Source organism: Tamandua tetradactyla, chromosome 10 (assembly GCF_023851605.1).
Source record: "Tamandua tetradactyla isolate mTamTet1 chromosome 10, mTamTet1.pri, whole genome shotgun sequence".
Classification (NCBI taxonomy): Eukaryota; Metazoa; Chordata; class Mammalia; order Pilosa; family Myrmecophagidae; genus Tamandua; species Tamandua tetradactyla.
Genome location: NC_135336.1, coordinates 85,017,490 through 85,044,073, shown reverse-complemented (window position 1 = coordinate 85,044,073; position 26,584 = coordinate 85,017,490). Strand labels below are relative to the sequence as shown.

Below are 26,584 nucleotides of genomic sequence, written 5' to 3'. Positions count from 1 at the left end.
AGAAATAATTGGGAACATTTTCTCAACCTACACATGTGCATGATTATGAAATTTTTTCCTTTCCAGTTATCCTAAAGCTGTCCTAGTGTCCTAGGACTGTGCTTCAGCTTGTAAAAGCTGCTGGAATGCAACACATCAGAAATAGGTTGGCTTTTCATAATAGGGATTTATTAGTTTACAAATTTACAGTTCTAAGGCCATGAAAATTTCCAAATTAAGGGATCAATAGGAAGATAACCTTCTTGGAAGAAAGGCTGCTGACATCTGGGGTTCTTCTGTCATATGGGCAGGCACATGGCATTTACCTTCTGGTCTTTCCCTGCTGGATCTGGTTGCTTCTAGCTTCTGATTCTTGTGGCCTCCTGGATGTTCTCTCTCAACTCTCCATCTAGGTATTTCTGCTTTCTATCCTCTCATAAAGGGCTCCAGTAAAGAAAGGATTAAGACCCACCTTGAATTGGGTCGGTCACACCTCAATTGAAACAACCTAACCAAAAGGTCCCAGCCACAATAGGTTTCCAGCTGGCAGAGTGGATTAAAAGAACCTGGCCTTTTCTGGGGTATATAACAGCTCCATACTACCACCGGCTCCTATAACAAATCTATCACAAACTTGGTGGCTTAAAACAGCATAAATTTATTGCCTTACAGTTCTGGGAGTTAAGATCTCAAATTGAGGTGTCAGCAACCATGCCCTCTCTGAAAATTATGGGAGAGAATCCCTGCTTATCTATTCCTAGCTTCTGGTAGTTTGCCGGCAGTCTTTGGCTGGCAGATGTAGCATTTCAGTCTCAGCCTCCATCATCACAATACTCTCCCTCCTGTATGTGCATCTCTTCTCCTTTTTAATGAGGACACCAGTCAGTGGATTAAGGACCCACTCTACTCCAGTATGACCCCATCTAAACTTGAATACATCTGCAAAAACCCTATTTCAATGGACGTCAACCTATCTTTTTGGAGGACAATTCAGCCCATAACTTTGCCCTCTGGTCCCCAAAAATACTAGATGGGGACTCATCTCAGAGCATGTTAATTACCCTAGGTAAGTACAGCCACAGCAGTTACACATACTAGAAACTTGAGCAAGATCTACAAAAGCTAGTGAAATCTTGATTGTCATCATCATTGCATTCCATGCAGAAAGCTCTTATTAGTGCTCGATTTGTTGGTGACATAGTGCTAGGTATAGTTGACAACCAACTTAATCATGGTCTCTGTGTGCTGAGAACTTTTCTCAAAAGGTAATAATCAGATGGTAGTTGTTGTAGTTTCCTAGGCTGCTCAAAGCAGATACCATGAAATGTGTTGGGTTAAGTGCGGGAATTTATTAGCTTACAGTTTGAAGCCAAGAAAATGTCCAAATCAAGGCATCATCATGGCAGTGCTTCTTCCTGAAGACTAGCTGCTGGTGATCTTGGCTCCTCTGCCACATGCTGAGGCACGTCACAGCATCTGCTGGTCTCCCCCTTCACTTCCAGCTTTCACTGATTTCATTTTTCTGTCACTTTCTCTCTCTTCCTTCATATGCATTCTACTTATGAAGCCCTCCATCCTGAATGAAATGGACACACCTTAACTGAAATAGCACTTACAATGGGGCCATACCCAAAGGAATAGCTAAATTTAAGAACGTATTTTTCTGGGGTACAAACAGCTTCTACCACTACAATAATCTAGAAGATATATTTCATATCTATGTTATTTATTGTTTATCAAAACTGTCCTTCAGTCATGGAGTAGGTTAGACATACTGTCCTGTAATAAACCAGAGATACTGAAACATTCATATTGCCGTATATAATATCAGACTGTTTGTTGTGTGAATTTACATTTCTTAGTGGGAGTGGTTTGGTATTTTTCTCTGTCTTCTTTAAAACTGGATGGTGGGGTAAGGAGAATTCACTTTTTACATATCTTATTTGAGTCTCTGGAGTTAAATTTCTTTGAACATAGAATCAGCTCCTTTTCTGCCTCGCATTTTAAGTAGTATTAAATACTCAAGGGGGCAAAAGCTAACAACTTTAGATGGTTACAAAGTGAATCATGCAAAACATAAATTAAAACCTTAAATTTATGCCAATGAATGCGTCAAGTAAAAATGGATTTGATGAAGCAGCTTGTGGCTTTGAGAAGCAACTATAGTAATGGTGGGTTGGTAGCTTCTAGGTCTGTTTGAGACTGTAACTGTATACTGACTTGTGTATGCAAAAAAAGGAAACTAATTTGCAGATGATGAGGGAGAATAGCAGTAGCTTGCATTTTCTCTTGAGGGTACTGCCTGCCAGCTCTGGGGTCTTATTAAAATGCTGAATTTCTGTATTTAATAAACTTGGATGACATACATGTCAAGCAAAAAAACAAAACATTTTAATAGCCTTAGCCAGATTGCACACGTGTGGCCAAGCCAGTGAGTTTGTTTCGGTTCCCAAGCACGTGATGATGGGATGCCTTTGAAGTGTAGGGTTGGTTTTCTGCCATCTTGGCTACATCTGGCAGTGATCACTCTGCGTACAGAGACCTAATGACACTAGATGCTCCAAAAACAGGATATCCCTGAATAAGAAGTCCTGAAGAAAGATTCATTTGTAAGAGTTATGGTGAGGGTTGGATAATTCAGTGGACTTTTGGCCATCATAGTATGGAAAATTTTTTTTATTTCAAACTTTCCATACTTTGAGTCATAAAATAGTAGGAAAATGGAAGAAAGTACAGATCTATATGCATTTAAACTGGATTCTGAGAGTAGTACAATGAAAAATTAATTTCTTGCTTGTTATTAATTTTTTTTTTTTTATGTTTGATGTGATACCTCTATCTTTGATGGCATTTTTTCCCCTTGGCATCAATAGCCACATATTGCCTACTATAAAAAAAGGGGTCTCCTTTTCTCATGCCATGTGGCTTATCAAATCTTTGGTAATAATAAATCATGTGCTGGAACTTGTATTTTAAAGGTTGTTATTTAAGTTGGCTTCCAGAAGCTCTAAAATAGAAAGTCAAACTGCACTGCATGATACATTCTCCTCTCAGCCTAAGCTACTAATGCACTAATTTATCACAAAGAACTCAGCAAAATCTTAATAAGCCTGTGTTTATTTTGGAAGGAAGTCAGTCACATAGAAAATAATTTAGATATTCAAAAGCATTAATGTTCATTAGAGCTAAAAGGAAAATGAGATTGTTCCCAAGTAGAAACTAATTTTGGCTTTCCTTTACACTATTTGTAGTATTTTTTTAGTATTTTTACTGTTTAATATGAAATTATCTCATGTAGCTCAAAGCAGTGGTCACCTGGATCATCTATATAAATATACATATTTAATTCCTTCTGCAAGGTCTGTAGCATCTTCATTGTTTTGAAATATTCCCATCTGGCTTTCTGTACTTTAATATCCTGTTCACTCTTCAGAGATTTTCAGATCATTTCACTCATCTGAAAATGTACTTGCTTCTTCACTTAACCCCTAGCAAATTTCCTGTCTGGAGTGAGACATTTTATTAGTTAGAACTGAGCTGTTATATCTGTGCAGTAGGATTTGCTACCATCTTTATATCAGTTGCTTCGATACCAGTGGTCATGAGATTAATGTCATTGGATTTTAAAAATGTTAAGACATGTTATTTACCAAACTGGAAAAGAGATCCTCATAAAGAGGTAAAGGGCAACATTGCATATATGGTGATTAAATGATGGCAGAGCTAATATAACAATAATGGTTCTGAGGCAATGGAAACTGAATGTAATAGCAACTTTGCAGTTTTGGGAAGAAAAGTCTTATCAGTGAGTAAGTTGATCTTTGCTTCAAAACTGTCTTGAAAGATTTATGATGTGCTTTGAACTGAGCATATCCAGCCTAAGCCTGTGTCTTCACCTCTAAAGTGAAGAAAAAATCCTAAGAACAAATCAAAGTATTTGCTTTCAGAACTGAGTTAAATAATTGATGTGGAAGCTTGTTGAACTCAAAATGCACAACAAACTTTTTTCTCATGCATTTTCATTGCATATGTTGGAATTGTAAGTGAGAGCAGTCCAGTGTGAGGCTGATGCTTTCTTAGTCAAATGACTCTCTCACCTCTTCAAATATTAATTCTTTCTCGGGGCTCAATGACTAACTAATCTCCCAAATCTGGTTTGATAATCATTGTTATTATAGCATATTCCCTTTTAATTAGGTCTCTTAAAACTATTATAGACCTTGTAATTATTATAATCAATAATAATAGATAATGGCTTCTTCAGTACTCTGTCTTACATGAGGTTGAGAATGTTATCAAAATAGGTTTTGGGGACTGCAAGGATAGTTCAGTGGTAAAATTCTTGCCTTCCATGCAGGAGACCCTGGTTCGATTCCTGGGCCCATGCACTTCCCAAAAAAAACAAGCTAACAAACAAACAAAAGAAAGAAAAAACTAACAACTAAAAATTTAACAAATGATGCTGCAAATATGGGATACTCACATGGAAAAAAGAATGAAATGTGACCCCTGCCATACAGCATACAAAAAAAAAATAGGTTTTTATAGTAAGCAACTAATGATAGTTTTACTGATGAATTTAAATAGGTAAGAGTCTTTTTTATTTTTGGAAAGCAAAAAATATGAGAAAATTTTTTCTTTTGATTTTGAAAATGGCTTAAAAAATTAATGTGAAATTGATTTGGGCTCTTGAGACATTTTGAATAAAAAATACAGCAGATACTGAAATAGGGTTAAAGTCATTCTGTTCTCAACCACTCCATATATTTGAAGACCTTCAATTTTATATTTAACTTATATTTCAGATACAGTCAGGAGAAATTTTGTCTCAGATGCTAATTACTAAGAAACAAAGGAAAAATTTATCAAAGTTTTGATCTTTTACATCCTGGAATATGCTATTCATTGGTGTCCTTTTTTGTTGCTTTTTTTAAAATTTTTTTAGAGAGGTGGTAGAAAAATCAGGCTGAAAATATAAAGTTTCTAAATAACCCCCCTCTCAGGTACACAGTTTTCCCTAGTATTAATACTTTGCATTACTATGGTAACTTTGTTGCAATTGATGAAACAAAATTATTGTAATTACACTGTTAGCTGTAGTCCACTGCATTAAGGTTCACGATCAGTATTGTATACAATTATGGTTTTATTTATTTATTTTTAACATTAAAAACATTTTCTGTGAATTTATGATCATAACCTCCTTTTTTTTTCTTTTTTGTGAAAAATAACATATTATATAAAAGCAATAAATTTCAAGTTACACTGCAACAATTAGTTTTAGAACAGATTTCAGAGTTTGGTATGGGTTACAATTCCCCAATTTTAGGTTTTTACTTCTAGCTGCTGTAAGATACTGGAGACTAAAAGAAATACCAGTATAAAGATTCAGCAATCATACTCGTTTGGATATTGATTGAATAGCATCAGTTGGTTCTCAGGGGCTGTATTTGTCAGAGTTCTTTAGAGAAACAGAGCTAACAGAAGATAGCTGAAAATATAAGATGTAGAAAAGTGTCTCAGACAACCATGGAAATACAAGAGTCCAAAATCCGTAGGGCAGGCTATGAGGCTGGCAGTTCCAATGAAACATCTCAACAAACTCCGCAGGAGAGTCTGGTTGGCTGAAGAAGCAGTGCAATTTTTCTCTTCTCCTTTAAAATCTTCAAGCAGTCAGACCAAATCCAGCTGATTAGATTATCTCATTTGCGGGGCACTCAGTTGATGGATGGTAGATGTCATCAGCCGCAGATGCAATCAACTGACAGATGATTTAATAAATCAGCTTTCTGACTTATCTACCAGCCGCAAAATATTCTTGCACTAATGGTTAGGTCAGTGCTTGCCTGGCCAGACAACTGGGCACCATCACATGGCCAAGTTGACACCAGGGCCTAACATCACAGGAGAATTTTTTAGTATTATTATTGGAAAATTGGAGGCCAGGAGTTATATACATGTCAGAAGTGATAATAAAGCATTTTTGGTTTTATGAATGTATATTTACAAGGTGGTCCAAGGATATCAGCTAATCACAGGAGCAGGATGCTGCAATCACATTTTTCAAGAATCTGTATGAGCTAAGTACATAATCCAGCCTCATATACAACTAACTATTGGCTCTGAAACATGCTTAACAGTATACTTACTCATTGTCTGTTCATAACAAGGACTGTTTTTGGACTTCCCGTATTTGGGGAATTTCTTTCCCAACAAGCAGCCTGATAAGTTGGGTATTTATGTCACATCTTTCTGTCCTAAATGCTGTATTTAAAATGTGTGTACTTTGTCCATTACTCTTAAACAGAACTGAATGATGCTTTTGCCTTGTTGGCAAATAAGTTAACCAACAAATGTGATAGAAATATCCATATAAAGCATATTGAGGTTAATAAGCTTTTTGGATTGACATTTCTTTGCTCAGAAGCCCCTCTTCTTATGTAACTTGTCTGTCACTGTCATTTCCAACCTGTATTTCCTTTAAAACTCTTTGCACGTGCTTCAGAGATTTGTTTGCTTTAAACATCGCTTTCTTTATTCCACAAATCCAATGTATTGTCACATCCTGCCCTCAATGCTTTTTTGTTTTGTTTAATCTGTTCATTAAATTCCTTACTCTTTTGGACTACTACATTGTTTTTCCTTTCTCCTTGGTTGCTGTAATCCATGCCTCTGATTCTGCAGACCAATTGACTTTGATCAGGCTAGTATTTCTTTCTCTGACCTAGACTGCTCCTCAAACTACTAAACCATTAAATCCACCTTCTGAAATGCATTCTCCTCCCAGACATTTCATAGGCTTTTAAATCCTAATGTATCCAAAAGACAATTCTTAATTCCACTCTACTCCATGACATCCCCACCCCCATGCCCCACAAACTTTATTTTTTTAAGGCTCTTCTATCTGATTAGTGGCTCTATGCCATCACTTCAGTTACAGGTAGATACCTGGGACATCATTGTCCCTTCAGTTTATTGTCTTTCAGTTCTGGATTCATCCACTTCTAATTTCTAACCATCTTTTTCAGTACAATCCATTCCTAGCCTAAACTATCATTTCTTTTTTTTTTTAATTAATAAAACCAATCCACATAGAATATGAACATTCTTAATGTATGAACATTCCATACGTTGTGTGCAAGCAGTGACTCAATATCATCACATATTTTTGTGTATTCATCACTATGATCTTTTATCAGAATATTTATATCACTCCGGAAAAAGAAATAAAAGAAAAATGCATACATATCATATCCCTTACCCCTCCACTAGTATTTACCTCTATCAATTTAACATTTGTTCCCCCTATTATTTATTTATTATTAATCCATATTTTTTACTCATCTGTCCATACCATAAATAAAAGCAGAATCAAAACAAGGTTTTCACTAGCAGTCACTTTGTGAAAGCTATATCATTATACAGTCATCTTCAAGAAGCATGGCTACTGGAACACAGCTTTACAGTTTCAGGCACTTCCCTCTAGGCTCTCTAATGTACCTTAAACTAGAAAGGGGATATCTGTACAATGGGTGAGAATAACCTCCATGATAACCGAAATCTCATAGCCAGTGATACTTTATTTGCCTCCTTTCTCTCTTCCCCCTTTCAGCCGAGAAGTTTTTCTCAGTCCCTTGATGCTGAGTCCCACTCTGCTAGGGAGGTTTACACCCCTGTGAGTCATGTCCCACGTAGACAGGGGGAGGGCAGTGAGTTTGCTTGCCATATTGACTGAGAGATAGACCACATATGAACGACTTAAGAGGTTTTCTGGCGGTGACTCTTAGTTCTAATTTACAGTAGGCATAGCCTGTCCTTTGCAGGGATAAATTTCATAGGGGTGAACACCAAGATTGTGGACTCTGTGTATTGATTTGGTCTATCTTTTGTGGGGATAAGTTTCATATGAACCAGCCCCAAGATTGAGGGCTCAGCCTATTGATTTTGTTGTCCTCACTGCTCACAAGAATGTCAGGCCTTTTCCAAATGGGGAAGTTGAATTTTCCCTCTTTCTCCCCCATTCCCCCAAGGGGACTTTGCAAATACTTTTTTATTAACTGTTTAAATCACTCTGGGATTTATCGGGGCATCACTCTGGACAAACCTATAAAATCTCATGCCCTAGCAAGGTTTCATGTACTTATGGTGTTCAGTTATATTAGGAGATACACTGGTCAAAATATACATTTTGTACCAAATGAACACTTTTTTGCTTTAGTCTCACACATAAGTTAAAGTTTTAAAATATGAATTACCATCTATTCTCAACACCCTGCACTGTTGACATTCCCTCATTCTTCCTCATGCAAAAACATTTTTTGATTTGTACATTTAGTCACTATCATTGTACCCTCTAGGCATTCCTAGGTTATACCATGTCAGTCTTTATCATCTGTCTTTCCTTCTGATTTCGTTTGTGCCCCCAGCCCTCCTCCCTCTGTCATTCTCACAGTCAGCTTCATTCAGTGTACTAACACTATTGTATTATAGTTAGGTAGTCTTGGGTTATCCATTTCTGAATTTTTACCATCATTCCTATTGCACAATCTGTGGCCCTTCAGCTCCAATTACCCAATATCTACCCTATTTCTATCTCCTGGTGGTTTCTATTCTTAACTTAAATTTTCCAAGTTCATTCATTAATGTTAGTTCATATCAGTGAGACTATACAATATTTTTCCTTTTGTTTCTGGCTCATCTCACTTAGCATAATATCCTCAAGGTCCATCCATGTTGTTACATACTTCATAACTTTATTTTGTCTTACAGAATATTGCATAATATTCCATTGTATGTATATACCACAGCTTGTTTAGCCACCCTTCTGTTGATGGACATTTGGGCTGATTCCATCTCTTGGCAATTGTAAATAATGCTTCTGTAAACATTGTTGTCCGTTTGTGTCCTTGCCCCATGTCCTCTGAGTAGATACCTAGCAATGATATCACCGGATCGTATGGCAGTTCTATACTTAGCTTCCTGCGGAACCACCAAACTGCCATCCACAGCGGTTGTACCATTTTACATTCCCACCAAGAGTGGATAAGTGTGCCTCTTTCTCCACATCCTCTCCAGCACTTGTCATTTTCAGTTTTATTGATAATGGCCATTCTTGTGGGAATGAGATGATGTCTTATTGTGGTTTTGATTTGCATTTCCCTAATAGCCAGGGAAGTTGAGCATCTTTTCATGTGCCTTTTGGCCATTTGCATTTTCTCTTCTGAGAAGTGTCTGCTCATGTGTTTTGCCCATTTTATAATTGGGTTGTTTGTCTTTTTGTTGTTTAGTTGAACAATCTCTTTATATATTCTGAATTCTAGACCCTTATCTGATATATCATATCCAAAGATTGTCTCCCATTGTGAAGGCTGTCTTTTTCCTTTCTTTTCTTTTTTTTTTTTAGAATTGTTGTGAGGATTTTTAAAAATTTTTTTTATTTATTCAACACACCAACGTACAAACACAAACATTCTTACCATATGATCATTCCATCCTACATATATAATCAATAATTCACAATATCATCACATAGTTGTATGTTCATCATCATGATCATTTCTTAGAACATTTGCATCAATTCAGAAAAAGAAATAAAAAGAAAATGGAAAAAAATGCATACATGCCATACCCCTTACCCCTCCCTTTTGTTGATCACTAGTATTTCAATGTACTAAATTTATTTTAGCATTTGTTCCCCATATTATTTATTTATTTTTAATCCATTTATTTTACTCGTTTGTCAATAAGGTAGATAAAAGGAGCATCAGACACAAGGTTTTCACAGTCACACAGTTACATTGCGAAAGCTATATTATTATACAGTCATCTTCAAGAAACATGGCTACCGGAACACAGCTCTACATTTTCAGGTGGTTCCCTCCAGCCTCTCTATTACACCTTAACTAAAAAGGTGATATGTATTTAATGTGTAAGAATAACCTCCAGGATAACCTCTCGACTCTGTTTGGAATCTCTCAGCCATTGACACTTTATTTTGTCTCATTTCACTCTTTCACCTTTTGGTTGAGAAGGTAGGTTTTGTAGGGTTTTTTTTACCTATAGATTTTCTTTTGACTTTCCTGACAAAGTTCTTTGATGCACAAAAGTGTTTAATTTTGAGGAGTTCCCATTTATCTGTTTCTTTCTTCAATGCTTTTGCTTTAGATATAAGATCTAGGAAACCACCTCCTATTATGAGATTTATAAGATATTTCCATACATTTTCTTCTAAAAACTTTATGGTCTTGGATCTAATGTTTAGGTCTTTGATCCCTTTTGCGTTAATTTTTGTATAGGGTGTGAGATATGGATCCTCTTTCATTCTTTTGCCTGTGGTTATCCAGTTTTCTAGGCACCATTTATTGAAGTGACTGTTGTGTCCCAAGTGAGTTGGCTTGACTGTCTTATCAAAGATCAGTTGTCCATAGACGAGCGGTCTATATCTGAACACTCTATTTGATTCCATTTGGTCATTATATCTATCTTTATGCCAGTACCATGCTGTTTTGACCACTGTAGCTTCATAATGTGTCTTCGAGTCAGGTAGTGTGAAACCTCTGTCTTTATTTTTTTTATCTCAGGATATGTTTAGCTATTCGGGGTGCCCTGCCCTTCCAGATAAATTTGGTTGTTGGTTTTCTATTTCTGCAAAGTAAGTTTTCAGAATTTTAGTTGGTATTTCATTGAATCTATCAATCAATTTAGGTAGAATTGACATCTTAAGTATATTTAGTCTACCAGTCCATGAACACGGTATGCCCTTCCATTTATTTAGGTCTTCTGTGATTTCTTTTAGCAATTTTTCATAGTTTTCTTTGTAAACTTTGTATTTAACTAAGGTCTTTTCTATCCTCAGTTAAATTTATTCCTAAATATTTTATTCTTTGGTTGCAGTTGTAAATGGAATTTTTTTCTTGATTTCCCCCTCAGATTTTTCATTACTAGTGTATAGAAATAGTACAGATTTTGGAGTGTTGATCTTGTAACCTGCCACTTTGCTGTACCCGTTTATTATCTCTAGTAGTTTTGCTGTGGATTTTTTTAGTTTTTGACATATAGTATCGTATCATCTGCAAACAGAGAGAGTTTTACTTCTTTTCCAATTTTGATGCCTTGTATTTCTTTTTCTTGTGTAATTGCTCTGCCTTGAACTTCCAACATAATGTTGAATAACAATGGTGATAGTGGATATCCTTGTCTTGTTCCTGATCTTGGGGGGAAAGTTTTCAGTTTTTCCCCATTGAGGATGATGTTAGCTGTGGGTTTTTCATATATTCCTTTATCATGTTGAGGAAATTCCCTTCTTTTCCTATCCTTTGAAGTGTTTTAGGATGTTGAATTTTGTCAAATGCCTTCTCTGCCTCAATCAAGATGATCATGTGGTTTTTCTGCTTAGATTTGTTGATATAGTGTATTACCTTAATTGATTTTCTTATGTTGAACCATCCTTGCATACCTGGGATGAATCCTACTTGATCATGGTGTATAATTCTTTTAATGTGCTGCTGGATTTGATTTGCAAGAATTTTACTGAGGATTTTTGTGCCTCTATTCATTAGAGAGATTGGTCTGTAATTTTCTTTTCTTGTAGTATCTTTGTCTGGCTTTGGTATGAGGGTGAAGTTGGCTTCATAGACTGAGTTAGATAGCCTTCAATTTTTTTGAGGAGTTTGAGTGGGATTGGTACTAATTCTTTCTTGAATGTTTGATAGAGTTCACATGTGAAGCTATCTGATCCTGGACTTTCTCTTTTGGGAGCTTCTTAATGATGAATTCAAATTCTTTACTTGTGATTGGTTTATTGATGTTGTCTGTTTCTTTTCGAGTCAATGTTGCTTTGTTCATCCCTTTCTAGGAAGTTGTCATTTCATCTACATTGTCTAGTTTATTAGCATAGAATTGTTCGTAGTATTCTCTCATTACCTCCTTTATTTCTGCAGGGTCAGTGATTGTGTCTCCTTCCATTTCTGATTTTATTTATTTGCATCCTCTCCCTTTTAGTAACTCAAGTACATCATACCACTGTCTTCTCTCCTCCATGCTTTCTGCTGAGAAATGTATGCATAGTCTTATTGGGCTTCCCCTGTATGTGATAAATTGCTTTTCTCTTGCTCCTTTCAAAATTCACTCTTTCTCTTTGATATCTGATATTTTCTGATTTGTACATCTATTTGGATCTGTTCTGTTTGGGGTATGCTATACTTCTTGGGTCTGTAATTTTACATCTTTTTTAAGAGTTGGGAAATTTTCAGTGATAATTTCGTCCATTAGTTTTTCTCCTCCTTTTCCCTTTCTCTTCTCCTTCTGGGACACCAGCAACATGTATAATCATGCCCTTCATGTTGTCCCTCAGTTTCCTGAGTCCCTGCTCATATTTTTCCATTCTTTTCCCTATATTTTCTTTTGCTTGTCAAATTTCAGATGTCCCATCCTGCAGTTCACTAATCCTATCTCCTGCCTCTTGAAATCCAACACTTTAGGTTTCTGTTGGTTTTTTCATCTCTTCTACTGTGCCTCTCATTCCCATAAGTTCCGGAATTTGTTTTTTCAGACTCTCAATTTCCACTTTTTGCCTGTTCCTTACCTTCTTTATATCCACCCTCAGTTCATTGATTTGATTTTTGTTGAGGTTTTCCATTCTGTTCGAACATCTGAATTGTTTCAACTCTTGTATCTCATTAGAGTTGTTGGTTTCTTCTTTTGACTGGGCCATATATCTTCAATTTTTCTAGTATGATTCGTTATTTTTTGCTTGTGTCTAGGCATTTAATTTTCTTTATTCGTTTATTCTGGAAATTGTTTTCAGTTTTCTAGCTATGACTTTCTTGTGGATGACTTTGTTGTCTGTTTGTTGTTTGATGTTCATTTCAGCTTATTCTAGACCTCTAGCTTAGGCTTTGTTTAACAGATCCCAATTTTTCAGTTCTTGTTTTTTTATTTTTTGCCCTGCCTGAATGGTGCCCTTTTTTCCCCCTTAGGAGGGTCTACTGAGGTACTATAGACCCCAGTCAGATTTTCCCAGACCAAACTGGCCTCCTCTCAAGAGGAAAGAGTCACCTGCATTAGTTTTCCCTGAGGGTGAGACCCAGCAGGTTGAAAGACTTTCCTTTGAAGTCTCTAGACAGTCTGTTTTTCCTATCCTGTCCAGTATGTAGCACTTGTCTGCCTGCATGTACCACCAGCATAAGGTGATGTGGTGCCTTTACCTTCAGCAGACTCTCCGTGCTGGGGTCATGGTGACAGAGGAGAGGTTGTAGGCTGGCTTTAATTGCTTCAGTTTTCCAGACCCTGAGGTCTGAATTCCTTGAGGAGGGATTCCACCTGAGCTGTTTTCCACTCCTGTCTTGGAGAAGACACAGCCTCCAGACAAGCGGAATTCCACCCTTTCTGGGGCAGTTGGGGCCTGAGAAACCTTACAGTTGTGTGCAAAGAGCAGTCAAGCCTTAGAAACACAGCCACAAAAAAGAAAAGAAAAGAAAAATCCTTTTCAGAGGAAGACCCCCATTCCTTGGGTTTGCCATTCAGAGCTTAAGTTGGTCCGTTTGCTCTGTGTATCTCCATGTCCTGTGTGCCCTCTCTTTCCTCAGGGCCCAGACCCTATCAAGTATTTGTGCTTTCCGATTCAGAAAAACCTCTGTTTTGTTTTCTTTTTCCATCAGACCTGCTCCTTCTGTGCTAGGGCTAAAACCAGCCATCTCTGCTTTTACTCGAGGTTCAGCTGAGGTAGGGGCCTATTTTAGTAGTTAGAATTTGTTAATTAATTCCATAAATTGGAGTTTGGTGGAGCTCAGCCCCTTGCTGTTAGTAAAGTCTCTTTCCTTTCCCCTCTGGGAACCAGCCTGTGGGGGAGGGGCACCGGCAGCAACATCTTGGGGCACTCAAGATTCTGGGTTGGATCACAGATGGTCCAACTTGTTCAGACTGTTGTATGCTGTGTGTCCAGTCATTGATGTGTCCCCAGCAGTTGTTCTGTACTGTTCCTTGCTATTTACTAGCTACTCTAGAGGATGAACTAAATCCCACACCTCACTAAGCCGCCATCTTGGCTCCCTCCCTACCATTATTTCTTGATGGAGTTTGATACTGTGTCAGACTTTAGGGACACTCAATTCAGTAGGCCAAGCTCTAGATCTTCAGGCTCACTCTTGTGAAGCTTGTATAGGTAGTGGAGAAGCTTAACCTACCTGTAGGTATGCCTAAGAGTTACATCTGGAGCACCTCTTCTGTTGCTCATCCAGGAGTGAAAGTCTCCCTGATGACGTGGAAGATGACTCCCAGGGATGAGTCTGTCCCTGGCACCATGGGATCAATAATTCCATGCTTCCAGAAGGGTGAAAAGAAGTGTAACTAATAAAGTGTCAGTGGCTGAGAAAGTTCGAGCAGAGTTGCAAGGCTACTCTGGAAGTCACTCTTACCACAAGCTTCATTTTAGATATAACTTGCCAAACCCCAACCAAAACTATTCCAGCCAGTCCTAAAGAACACCTTTAGGATTACAAGATTCTACAAAGGTTCCATGCACTAAGGTAACTCCCCAGAAACCTACAACCTCCAGGTGCATCCCCAGACCAGTTCTGAAACCTAGAGGGCCCAGCCTCTCCAGAACATCATCTAGTTCCATCTCCCTATTCTGTACTACTGACATGAAAGATGAAAGTGTTAGAATGGCCGTAGCCCAAATACCCCTAAAGAGAGGGATAGAAAGATCAGAGGTTATGGTGGAGTTATACAGAAAAGACAGGATTTGACAAATGAATATGATATCTGTTTTAGTCTCATAATATATTATCTTAGAAGAGGTAGAAGTAAAAACCTAAACTTGGAGTTGTAACCCCTGCCAAACTGTGAGATCTGTTCTACAACTAATTGTGGTGCTGTGCTTTGAAAATTTATTGCTTTTTTGTTGTATATATGTTATTTTTCACATGCAAAAAAATGTCAGTTGTGAGGATAAAATAATCTTTATCCCTTCTAATCCACTGTATTCTGGAGCAGCTAGATGGAGAAATCTGAGAGGATCATATTGTAGCCCATGGCAAACTCTGGGATCTGTCCTGTCATTACTTGTTGGAATGCTTTGAAAACGTATTGCTTTTTTTCTTTCTTTGCCTTATATCTGTTTTATATCTATATATAAATAAACAAACAAATACAGGGTGCATGGGTAGTGCAGTGGTAGAATTCTTGCCTGTCACACAGGAGACCCTAGTTCAATTCCCAGCCCATGCCCAAAAGGAAAAGAAAAAAACCCACCCAAGTACACTGAGTTGAAACAATGAAGCCTTGTGATCGGATGCTGAAGATGATAATGATGGGTAAGAATTATCAAGCCCAAACTTTGAGCCAGGCTGTCTTCTACCTTCGATATACATTTATGCATATTTGACCTTGCTCCTTCCTCCCTACCTCTTCAATGTCACCCTACCTCTCTCTCTCCCTCCTCAGTATCACAAGTCAACCCACCAGGCTGTTCTCCATCCTAGATGGATGAAACTCACTGTCTGTAAATGATTTTCCCCAGGATTCTGGTGGGTTTCTTTTCCTTGAAGCCTCAAAGCCAGGGTCATCTTTTCTGATTGGATTCTCCTGATGATTCTTTTCGAAAGAAAACATCCCTCCCAGTCCTCATTCTGACAGTAATCACACTTTTTAATATTTTATTTGCTGCTTTTCTCTCCCCCACTAAAAGTATGCTGAGTACAGAGGCCTTATCCTTTTCTCTTTTGTAACCTCTAATGTAGACAAATGCCTGACACATAATAAGTATCCACTAACATTTATGGAATGAATGGCTTTTACTCATAATATTATTTTAAACATAGTAGCATACTCTTGATTTTTTAGCAGATACTAGAAAATATCTTCTCAAGGAAATTCTTAGTAGACCTCCGAATTGGGAAGGATTCCTCAAGTATGCTTGATGGGAGGGAGGAGGAAGGAGAGGTAGCGCAATTAGAATTCAGAAGGCTAGATTCGGTTGTAGTTATGTATGCGATAGTAATGGGACACATTAGCAATGCATAAAGTGTGAATAGCCATCTGGTCCATTATCTGCTGGCTTTTAGGAGTGACAGCTCTTCCACAACAAGAATATGCAGCCCAATTTATTTAATGAAAATAGGAAAAAACATTGCTTCTCAGATATGTGTTATTTTAGGCCCAAATTTCTAGTTCTTCCTTCCCAGCTGCCTGCTAGATGTCTCTACAACAGTATCTTACCACATTGCAAATACATCATGATCAAAGTTGAACCTATTAACTTCCATTCCCAGGCATGTATTCTTTCTACTCTATCCTCTACTACCATTAGTAACACCATTATCTACCCAGCTGCTGTGTCTTGAAGTATCAGATTCATCCTTTTCTCACCCCCATCATCCAGACTGTCACCAGCCCTACTGTGTTATTTTCTCAGCGCTCTCGCTTCCCTCATCCTACATGCCTACGTGGGAGCCTTCACTTCCCATCTGGTACTTCCCTACCTAGCTGTCATCTATGTGTTTCCCAGCCCATACATGTTGAAATCTTTCCACTCTCCTGCTTAAAGCTTTTCTGTAGGCTTTGCGTCTGTAGTAAAATAACTCCTTAACACTGTGTAGCATGACTCCATTCTGCTCACAATTACTCAGTTCTCCTCACCTACTTCTGACCTCCAGCCATTCTGAGCTCTTTGTAATTCCTATATTCACATGTACTCTTGACCCTTTTTGCCATCTTCTTCTTGGCAGATTGCTGCTTATTCTTCATTTCCCAGTTCAACTAGTATCTCCTCAGTTCCTTGACTTGTCCCTCCCTGACCCTGTTAATAAACTTTCTTGAACCCATTACATCTTTTACAATACCAGTTTATATTTGTTGACATATCCATTGCCACAGGAATCCGAGCCTACCAATCACCAACTAAGGCTTATGTGTCTTTCTCCCCATCACGTGCGTTATTCCTAGTAAAGAATAAGATGTTGATTTTTTTCTGAAATAATAAACCCAGGAAAACCATAAATGTTAAAAGGAAAAAAGTGTATGTCATCAATATAAATTTAAGCTGGAGCCTAATAACAGTAAATAGGTACAGTTTTTGCCCTTACCATGTGTTTTACCGAGCGCTTTACATATATTAACTGCTCACAGCATCTCCTAAGCTTGGTAATCTTATAGTTCTCCCTTTAAAGATGAAGAGACGGAGTTATATAGCAGAGTAAGTCACCTGCCCACAACCACACGTACAGGAGCTGGGATTCAAACCTAAACAGCCTCTCCCTCAAATGTACCTTTAAACACTACACTGTACTTTTCTCTAGGACCCAGATAATTAGAACATTCAATTAACTAGTGTATTATTTTACGTATAATCTTTCTTCCTACGAAGGGGAAAAGAATTCACAAGGCAACTGTAATACATGATTTAACCTAAAAAGTAACGTACATCCACATTTACTTCATTGCCCTGCCCCTTTAAGATTCGTTGTGTTGTGCAAGCAGTGTTGACATTTGATATTTGACCCTATGCATTTAGATACCAACCATAACTGCTTTTCTTTTCATTTCCTTACCAAGGCCAGAACACCGGCTTGTTGGAAGAGGAAAAATGCTTGCGCACTAATGCAAAACAAACTAAAAATTTCACTTACTCAGAACATGTTTTCTGCAAATGTTCTCATTGATATTACTCACAGCTTACATTTATCTGTAGCCTTATGATAGAACTTTAAATAACTTTTCTACTTATTTGAACCCCTTCAAATAATGAGGTGAGAGAGACCTTGTGCTATAAATGCAGCAACCCTAGCTATATGGCTCATTTCCCCTCCTAGATAAATGGCAGGTTGTACTATTGGAGAATGGTACAATATATGTGTTTCTCCAAACCGGAGAATAAGGGGGAATAAGGAAGGAAAAGTTTGTTGTTGTTTGCTTCCCAAGTAAAACTATGTATCTATTCACAGAAGACGTGAGGGGAGTGCACAGCATCACATCTCTTCTTTGTGAGAATAGGTTCCTCACATTGTTTCCAAAAGAAGGAAGGAAGGGTGTAGACTGGTCTCTTGCTGTATAAATTTTCCAGAGGACTTTGTAGCCATTGTGTGAGCAGGCTGCTTTATCTTTACATTAATTCCCATATATGTAGACAGCATGGGAAAGGATGCTAAATACACATTATTTGCTGACATAACATCTCAGGGCATCTTTTCTCACTTCGCTCTTTAAGTATTACAGCAGTCCCCCCAACTACCTACTCCAGCACACCCAGTATCCTTAGCTGCCTTTCTTATTTTTCTTTTCTCCATAAGATTTGTCACATTTTAATGTACTGCTATAGCATCTTTGGTTTTTTGTCTTTTATGTCCCATAGGATGTAAATGCCAAGAGGACAAATATTTTTCTGTTTAATGCCCTGCTATATCTCTATTGCAGACCCTGAAAATAGTACACACCCACATTTAAATGGCTGAAGGTCATGTATTCCTACCCCTCCTCGACCCAAAATATGTAGATAACCCATACCCATCAGCAGCCAAATCGTTGAACATGAGGAATTTGGTCCTTAAAAGTTTTCATGCACAATGTCTGACTAGCCAAAATTTTGTTCCATATATCAAGAATTCAAAATGACTTTCAAACTTTTTTATCATCTTAGGTGCTTCCTGTTAATCCTAGTTGGTTCATAAAGCTGTCAGGATAATAGCCTGCTTTTGATTATATATGGCTTTCCTTGCCTCCAAGACAGTCTTAAAAAAAGCAATTTAGCTTTTTCACTATAATTATATTCCAAACTTAACATTTCTTAAGTCCTGCCAGAATATCATTTTCCCCTTTTCAACATACTTTTTATAATTCTAAAGTACTTGAAATTTCAGACATCAAGCATACTTAATACTGTATCTTTTAAAAATGATGACCATTTTTACACAGAGTTCAAATGACATCATCTCACCCACTAGAATTTACAATGATTTTCTTAATAACTTAGATCCCGGCTCCATAGTCAGATTTTCTTTGTGTACCCAAAATATCCTTTACAATTTCTTTCCTCACCGCATCTGATCCAACCCAAGCCTGTCATCTCCCATCCTTAACTCTTGTGATTTGGAACAGAGCTCTTTATTTCATGACATTGTCTGGCTGAAGAAGCTGTACCATGTCCTATAAACTGCCCCATCCTTGGATTTTTCTTATTGTGCCCTAAGGGTATTGTTTAGATTGTTTTCTCTGTCTCCATGATATTCTTCTTTCCCATGAGTGTGCACCGAGATTGCAAAGAAAAGAGAAATGGTTTTGGGTTTTTTAATATATTTTAAAATATTTTTTACTGTAAACTTAACATACAAACATTTTTGGCATACAAATATTCTATACATGGTATACAATCAGTAGCTCACAATATCATCACATGGTTGTGTATTCATCACCATGATCATTTTTTTGAATATTTGCATCATTCCAGCAAAAGAAAGAAGGAAAAATCCATACATACCATGCCCCTTACCCCTCCCTCTCATTGACCACTAGTATGTCAGTCTACTCAATTTGTTTTAACCTTTGTTCCCCCTATTATGTGGTTATTTTTTATCGATATTTTTTACTCATTTGTCCATTCCCTAGGTAAAAGGAGCATCAGACACAAAATTTTCAAAATCACACAGTCACATTATAAAAGCTATGTCATTATACAGTCATCTTCAAGAAACACGGCTAACACAACAGAGCTCAGCAGTTTCAGGTACTTCCCTCTAGCCGCTCCAAAACACCATAAACTAAAAAGGAAATATCTATATAATGTGTAAGAATAACCTCCAGGATAACTTCTCAACTCTGTTTGAAATCTCTCAGTCACTGACACTTTATTTTGTCATATTTCTCTCTTCCCCTTTTGGTTGAGAAGGTTTTCTCAATCCCTTGATGCTGAGTCCTGGCTCATCCTGGGATTTCTGTCCCATGTTGCCAGGGAGATTTAACACGTGTGGGATTCATGCCCCATGAGGTAGAGGAGGACAGTGAGTTCACTTGCCATGTCGGCTTAAAGAGGCCACATCTGAGCAACAAAAGAGGTTCTGTGGGGGTGACTCTTAGGCATAATTTAAGTAGGTATAGCCTATCCTTTGTAGGGATGAGTTTCATAGGGGTGAACACCAAGATCGTGGGCTCAGCGTATTGATTTGGTTGTCCCTGTTGCTTGCGAGAATACCAGAAATTCTCCAAATGGAGAAGTTGAATATTTCCCCCTTTCTCCCCATTTCCCCAAGGGGACTTTGTAAATACTTCTTTATTCTCTGTCCAGATCACTCTGGGATTTATTGGGGCATCATACTAACCTGGACAAACCAAAAAATCTCATGCCGTATTCAAGATACCATGTAGTTATGGTGTTCAATTAAACTGATCGTACAAGTTAAATTAGAAATGCACTACCCAAAATATAAATTTTGTACCGAATAAACATCTCTCCCTTTAGTCTCACACAGAAGTTGAAGTTTTAAAATATGGATGATATCAATCATCCTTTATCCAGTTTAGGATATCAGTCCCTTTATAGACTGTCTTAATTCCCAGCCAGGAGCAGGATTCGTTATTTTTCCCTTCTTCTTATCTTTTAATTGATAGTATAGTACTTAATGTTTATTTTTGCATTGTTAAATATTTTTATCTCTTCTTTACTTAATTTATGAACTCTTCATAATATTCACAGCTATTAAAGATGAGAAAAACAGTGTACTTATTCTACCTTCCCTGCTTTCCTTCCGACTTCTACTATTTGACCTCATTTCTAACTTCTTAGGACACCTGGCACTTACATTAGTCCTATCCAGATGAACTTCATTCATATCTCTACTTGAAGTCTGATCACTTTTTCAACTTTTTAAACAGTTCCTGTATGGGAGAAATGGTTTTAAAATGTTGATTTAAAATGTTTACACAAAAGTGGAGCTTTAATGCTCCTCTCCTCTCTTTGCTTGTTTTCTCTTCATTGTAGGAAGATCACAAAAGTAAATGGGGCAGAGTCTACCAGTATGTATTAAGGAAGTTGACTTCATTTTAAACTATTAACACAATTTTTTTAACTCCTCCTTTAATGTTCTTTTATGCCTAGCACCTTTTAGTTGAATGTATATATTAGGATTTAGATTTATATGCATCCTTTACTCTCGTAATTACCAAGAACCTTAGTGGCCAGTATGTTCCTGAATTTAATACTGGATTCTATGATATTAATATCACCATACTATGTCTGGAACACTTTTTTTTTTCCTTTAATGATTAAGTAATTTTGTATTCTCTTAAGATCTTTTATAAGACTGCCTACCATCTGCCCCTCTTTTGTTTTCTAATAAAGAATAAAGTCAAATGGTGTATGTATTGTCATAGGAAATATTCCAGTAATATTTAGGCACAATGCCATTTATTCATTTAATATTTATGTTTTGATTCTTTATACTGAGTGCCAGATAGTTCCAAGCACTATGCATATGGTATTTGCCTTATTTACCTCATAAATGGTACTTATTTGGACCCAAGCACTGTTCTAAGTGCTTTACAAACTTTAGGTGATTTGTTCCTCATAACACCTTTTGAGGGTAGCTCCTATAACTTTGCCGTTTTACAAATGAGGATAAGGAAGCTCAGAGAAGCCTAGGTAGTTTGTATAAGGTCACAGAGCCAGGATTCAAACCTAGGTAGAGCAGCCCCAGAGTTTGTACTTTTAGTCACCTCACCATCTGCAAAAGCTTTTTTCTTTTTCCGGACATTTTATTCAACATACTGTCCATGCGAAAGTTCTTACTTAGGTGAAACCTACATTTCATGAAGGAAACAAGAGGCATGGGTCGCTGCCATCTTAGATTTAGACTTATAAACTTGGATGCTCTGGAGCCCTGAGACCTTTCTGTTTGCCCCTTTGCATCCCTTTTGTTTCAAATCAAGGGTATGATGTTCCCATACCCTATCTACCCCCTAGCCCCCCGCTTTGCCAGGGTTTGGCAAATGTTTTCTGTAAAGGGCCAGGTAGTGAATATTTTAAATATTGTAGGCCATATACAGTCGCTGTCACATATACTTCTTTTTCTTTTTTTTAATAACCCTTAAAAATGTGAAAATTATTCTTAGCTCATAGGATGTGTAAGAAGAACAAGATGAGCAGGAAAAGCTCTGCTCAATGCCATTGGTCTTTTGTTCTTTTTCAAAGACTTGCTATATTTAGCTGATTCCTTTCTCCCTTCTACCACAGGGCCTTTGCATGTGCTCTACCCTCTTCTTCTGGGAAAGCTATCTTTTAGCCAGTGGACTTCAAGAATTGCGGGTGTGTCAGTCATTCTCTTCACTGATGCCTCACCGAACATCCTAGATCTGGTCAGATCTCTTTTGGTTCTCTTAGCTGTTTATAACAATTACCAGAGTAGTAAAAGATAACTAATATGGCCTTCATGGGTCCCATTCTGCCTGTCTCTATTACCTTATCTGTTCTTCCTCTCCTTCACTACTTGATAACCTCATTGGCTCTTTGTTGTTATTTTTCCCCAGACATTCAAGCTCATCTTCAGCCAGGGCCTTTGCACTTGCTCTTATTCCTTATTCAATTCTCTCTACCTTTTATTCAACTCAGAGTTCTTATTCTGAATAAACAGAATTTTTATTCTATTTAGAATTCCATATATTGGTTAACATGATCCTTTTTTAATTTTTTATCCATGTTTTTTTACTCATCTGTCAATACGCTAGATAAAAGGAGCATCAGACACAAGTTTTTTACAATCACACAGTCACATTGTAAAAGCTGTTTCATTATATAATCATCTTCAAGAAACAAGGCTACTAGAACACAACTTATAATTATGTTTTTAACTGAAGTCCATAGTTTACACTAGGGTTCACTTTTTGCATTGTATAGTTCCGTGGGTTTTTTAAAAACTTGTGAAATAATAGACAACATAAATTTCCTATTTAAACTGCTTTCAATTAATACAGTGTTAACTATATTAACAATATTGTATGACCATCACCTCTGTCCATCATCAGAACTTTTCCATCATTCTAGACGGTGCCAATTAAGCATTTACTTCCTGTTCTCCACCCACCCCAAGGAAGCCCTGGTAAACTATATTCTTATATCTGATTAAGAATTTGCAAATTATAATCGTTTTATATAAGTGAAGTCATGAAATACTTGTTCTCTTGTGTCTGGCTTACTTTGGCAATATGATGTCTTCCCACATTGTGTCAATATCAGAACTTTTTTTATTACTGAATAGTATTCTGTTGTATTATTTATATGTACACCACATTTTGTCTATCCATTCATCCACTGATAGAATCTTGTGTTGTTTCCTACTTTTTGACAATTGTGAATAATGATGCTGTGAACATCAGTGCACAAGTATCTGTTTGACAATCTGTTTTGAGTTTTTTTCCTTTGCGATTTCTTCTTTGACCCACTGCTTGTTTAAGCGTATGTTGTTTAACTTCCATATATTTGTGAATTTTCCAGTTTTCTGCCTGTTATTGATTTCTAGCTTCATTCCATTATGGTCAGAGGAGATGCTTTGTATAATTTCAGACTTTTAAAATTTTTGGAGATTTGTTTTGTGACCAGTATGTGGTCTAACCTGGAGAACAATCCAAATGTACTTGAGATGGTATATCCTATTGATTTGTTCTGCAATGGTCTGTATGTGTCTGATAGGTCTAGTTCATTTATCATATTATTCAAGTTATCTTTCCTTATTGATAATGCTGTCTCAATGTTTTATGTATTGATGAGAGTGTTGTGATGAAGTTTCCAACTATTATTGTAGTGATATCTGTTTCTCCCTTCAGTCTGCCAGTGTAAGTCATGTATTTTGAGGCACCATGGTTGGGTGCATAAATATTCATGATTGTTATTTTTTTGTGTGTGGATTGCACCTTTTGTTAATATATAGTGTCCTTCTTTGTCCTTTATAACAGTTTTGCATTTAAAGTCTATTTTGTCTGACATTACTATACCTACCCCAGATCTATTTTGGTTACTATTTGGTTAGAACATCTTTCTCCAGCCTTTCACTTTTAGCCTATTGTGTCTGTGTCCAGGATGGGGTTGAGATAGTAGCTCACAGCAGGGACCCAGCAGTCCAACTTCGCTAATCAAAAGCCATGATCCACTGATCATGGCTATTCTTGGGGAAGAGGGTTTTTTAAATGTCCATTTCTCCAGTAAGCTAGCCAGGGTCCACACCCCAGAGTGACCTGTGGGAGTTGGGGTGTGGGCACCGGCAGCCACCACAGGAAGAGAGCATCTTCTCTTCACTATAGTTTATCAGCCTCCCTCTCCTGCTCTTCTCCGCATGCTGTACAGTGTACTTTTGACCTCCAGAACCCCAGAACAGTTGTTTAACCCAGTTCTTGCTTATTCAACAGCTGTTTGGTAGAAGGACTAAGTCCCAGATCACCCTACTCCATCATGTTCCCCCAGATCTAACTCTTGCCTCTTTATTAGCCTGTTTGTAGCACTTTTAAATAATACATTTTTTCTTTTTATTTGCTCACAATGTACCTCCCTCAATAAAAGATGAGTATCAGTACCGAAGACTTTGTCATATCCATTCTATGTACCCCCAGTAGTGGTCTATGTGATGGTGTCACATCGCAAAACAAGACCATCTAGCATTTAAAGTGAGAATGGAAAAGTAATTTGTTTCCTTTCAGTGTTTTCTGCTATTTGTGAAAAGTGCAACAGAAAAATATAATGTTGCCATATTTGGTATTCTTGGGGAAGATGCTACATTTTCAAACATAACTGAGCTACTGTTTTAATAGTGTTCAAGTAGGTAATTGAATTCATGGACATCTTAATTTAATTCCAGAAATCCAAGATATGATAACAGGAGGTAGACTCAAGTTCTCTGAGGCCAAGTAATTTAATTCCTTAGCCCAATGAACTAGTGTGCATCTCTGTTCCTTGTTATATGCCAGCAGATTGCTCAGACAGGTGCAGTGATGAGTGAATGTGCATGTATTTCATTCTTTTTCTTGGCTAGACACACATCAGAATGTGAATCCCTTTGAGCACAGCTGTTTTCATTAGTATGTTTTTCCCTTTGGAGCTTTAAGTACAACATTAAAAAAATAAGAGAGAAGGTCCCTGGGCTTCTCAGGGTCATATTTTCACTTTCCCAACTGTAAGCAGGGTGTCTTAAACTCTGGATTATGTACTCGGAGGCATTGTCACTCAGTCATGCTTCAAGATAGTGTGCACATTTCATCACACTTTAAATCATGGCTTAAGGAGAATATGCCTCTGATTTGATTTTTCTCCTTTGCTTTATTGGAATTTTCCACTTAAATTAGAGAATAAAACCATGTTTGTGCCCATGATTTGATTGGATGAAGAAGAGAGCTCAAGCAAAATAAATGGAGTAATGATTTGAATTGGGTCATCTTCATTTTATTCAATAATAGTTTAGCATTTGAATTTATAATAATTAAGAAGGTAATATACTGGGTAAGTGTGGGGGCCACTGAACAATTGCTAAGTTTAGAATGATTTTGAAATGTTGCCTGAGGTATTCGTGTTTTGTGCAAGAATTCAGGAAATCAATAAATGTATTCTTTCATTCCATTTATTTTAGGTAGAAAAAGGTTTATACTATCTATTATCAATGCCAATGTTTTCTTAATCTTCTTACCTCTTCTTGTTCTTACAGAAATATTAAAATAACTAATTAGAATCTTCTTTATAGTACCATTTTATTTGCTGAATATCATCACACACTTCTAAATTATTCTGCTTAAGAAAATTCTTTTTTTTTTCTGCTATATTCTTACAAGTTCTGTGGACATTTTTCATTTATTATTGGTGCATGATAATCAGAATTAGAAAAACATTCTGTTTGAAGCTGTACATAATGTTTTTTTTATTTACAATTTTTATAAAAGTCCTATAAATTTGGAATTGATCAGAAAATTCCCTTAAATCCTATAGTCATCTCTTTACATATCGTTCCCTTTTAACCCTCAGCAAATTAGTTTTAGCTACACTGTCAGACTTTCAGTTTTGAAAGTCTTTCAACTGCCTTGAGCCATTTTCCTTTCTATCATCTTAGACCATGAGTTCATACTGTTCTCTTTCTCCAGCATTTTTGAAATCCAGTTTCTTACTGATGACTATCCCAGGACTTCACATTGCGGCCGACCCAAAACTCCCCAGGTTTCTATCAATTCTTCCAACATTGTGGGCTTTTCCAGAATCAGCTTTGGGTAATGATTCCCCTCTGCTTTCTCTTTTTTCCCCTGCATAAATTTAAATGGCAGCGTAATGCTCCAAATCTTGTTACTTTGGGGCTTTTTGTCAGATGAGATTTGTGGCAGATGCCCTAGTAAGTTGAAATCTTCCACCAAAGCTCAGTCTTTTTCCTCTAAGAATTTTGTGTCTGTTCCTGTCCTACCAAATGGTATCAATGTATTTTCACTATTTAACACATATTTCTGCCTTTATTGTCTGTCATGTGCTCTAAATATTGCCTACACTGGCCAGTATGCGATATCCACAAGGATATATGATAAAAAGGCTTCTTAAAATTTTGTACAAAGCAACATTTTGTCCTTCTTTTTCCATCCAGATGTGCTGTTTTATCCCTCA

At 37.1% G+C, this 26,584-nt stretch overlaps 1 protein-coding gene across 6 annotated transcripts in view; it reads left to right on the top strand.

Moving 5' to 3' along the window:
• APP (amyloid beta precursor protein) overlaps window positions 1-26,584 on the top strand; it is a 290,703-nt gene that overhangs the window by 146,484 nt on the left and 117,635 nt on the right. The gene's annotated exons all lie outside the window — the stretch shown is intronic.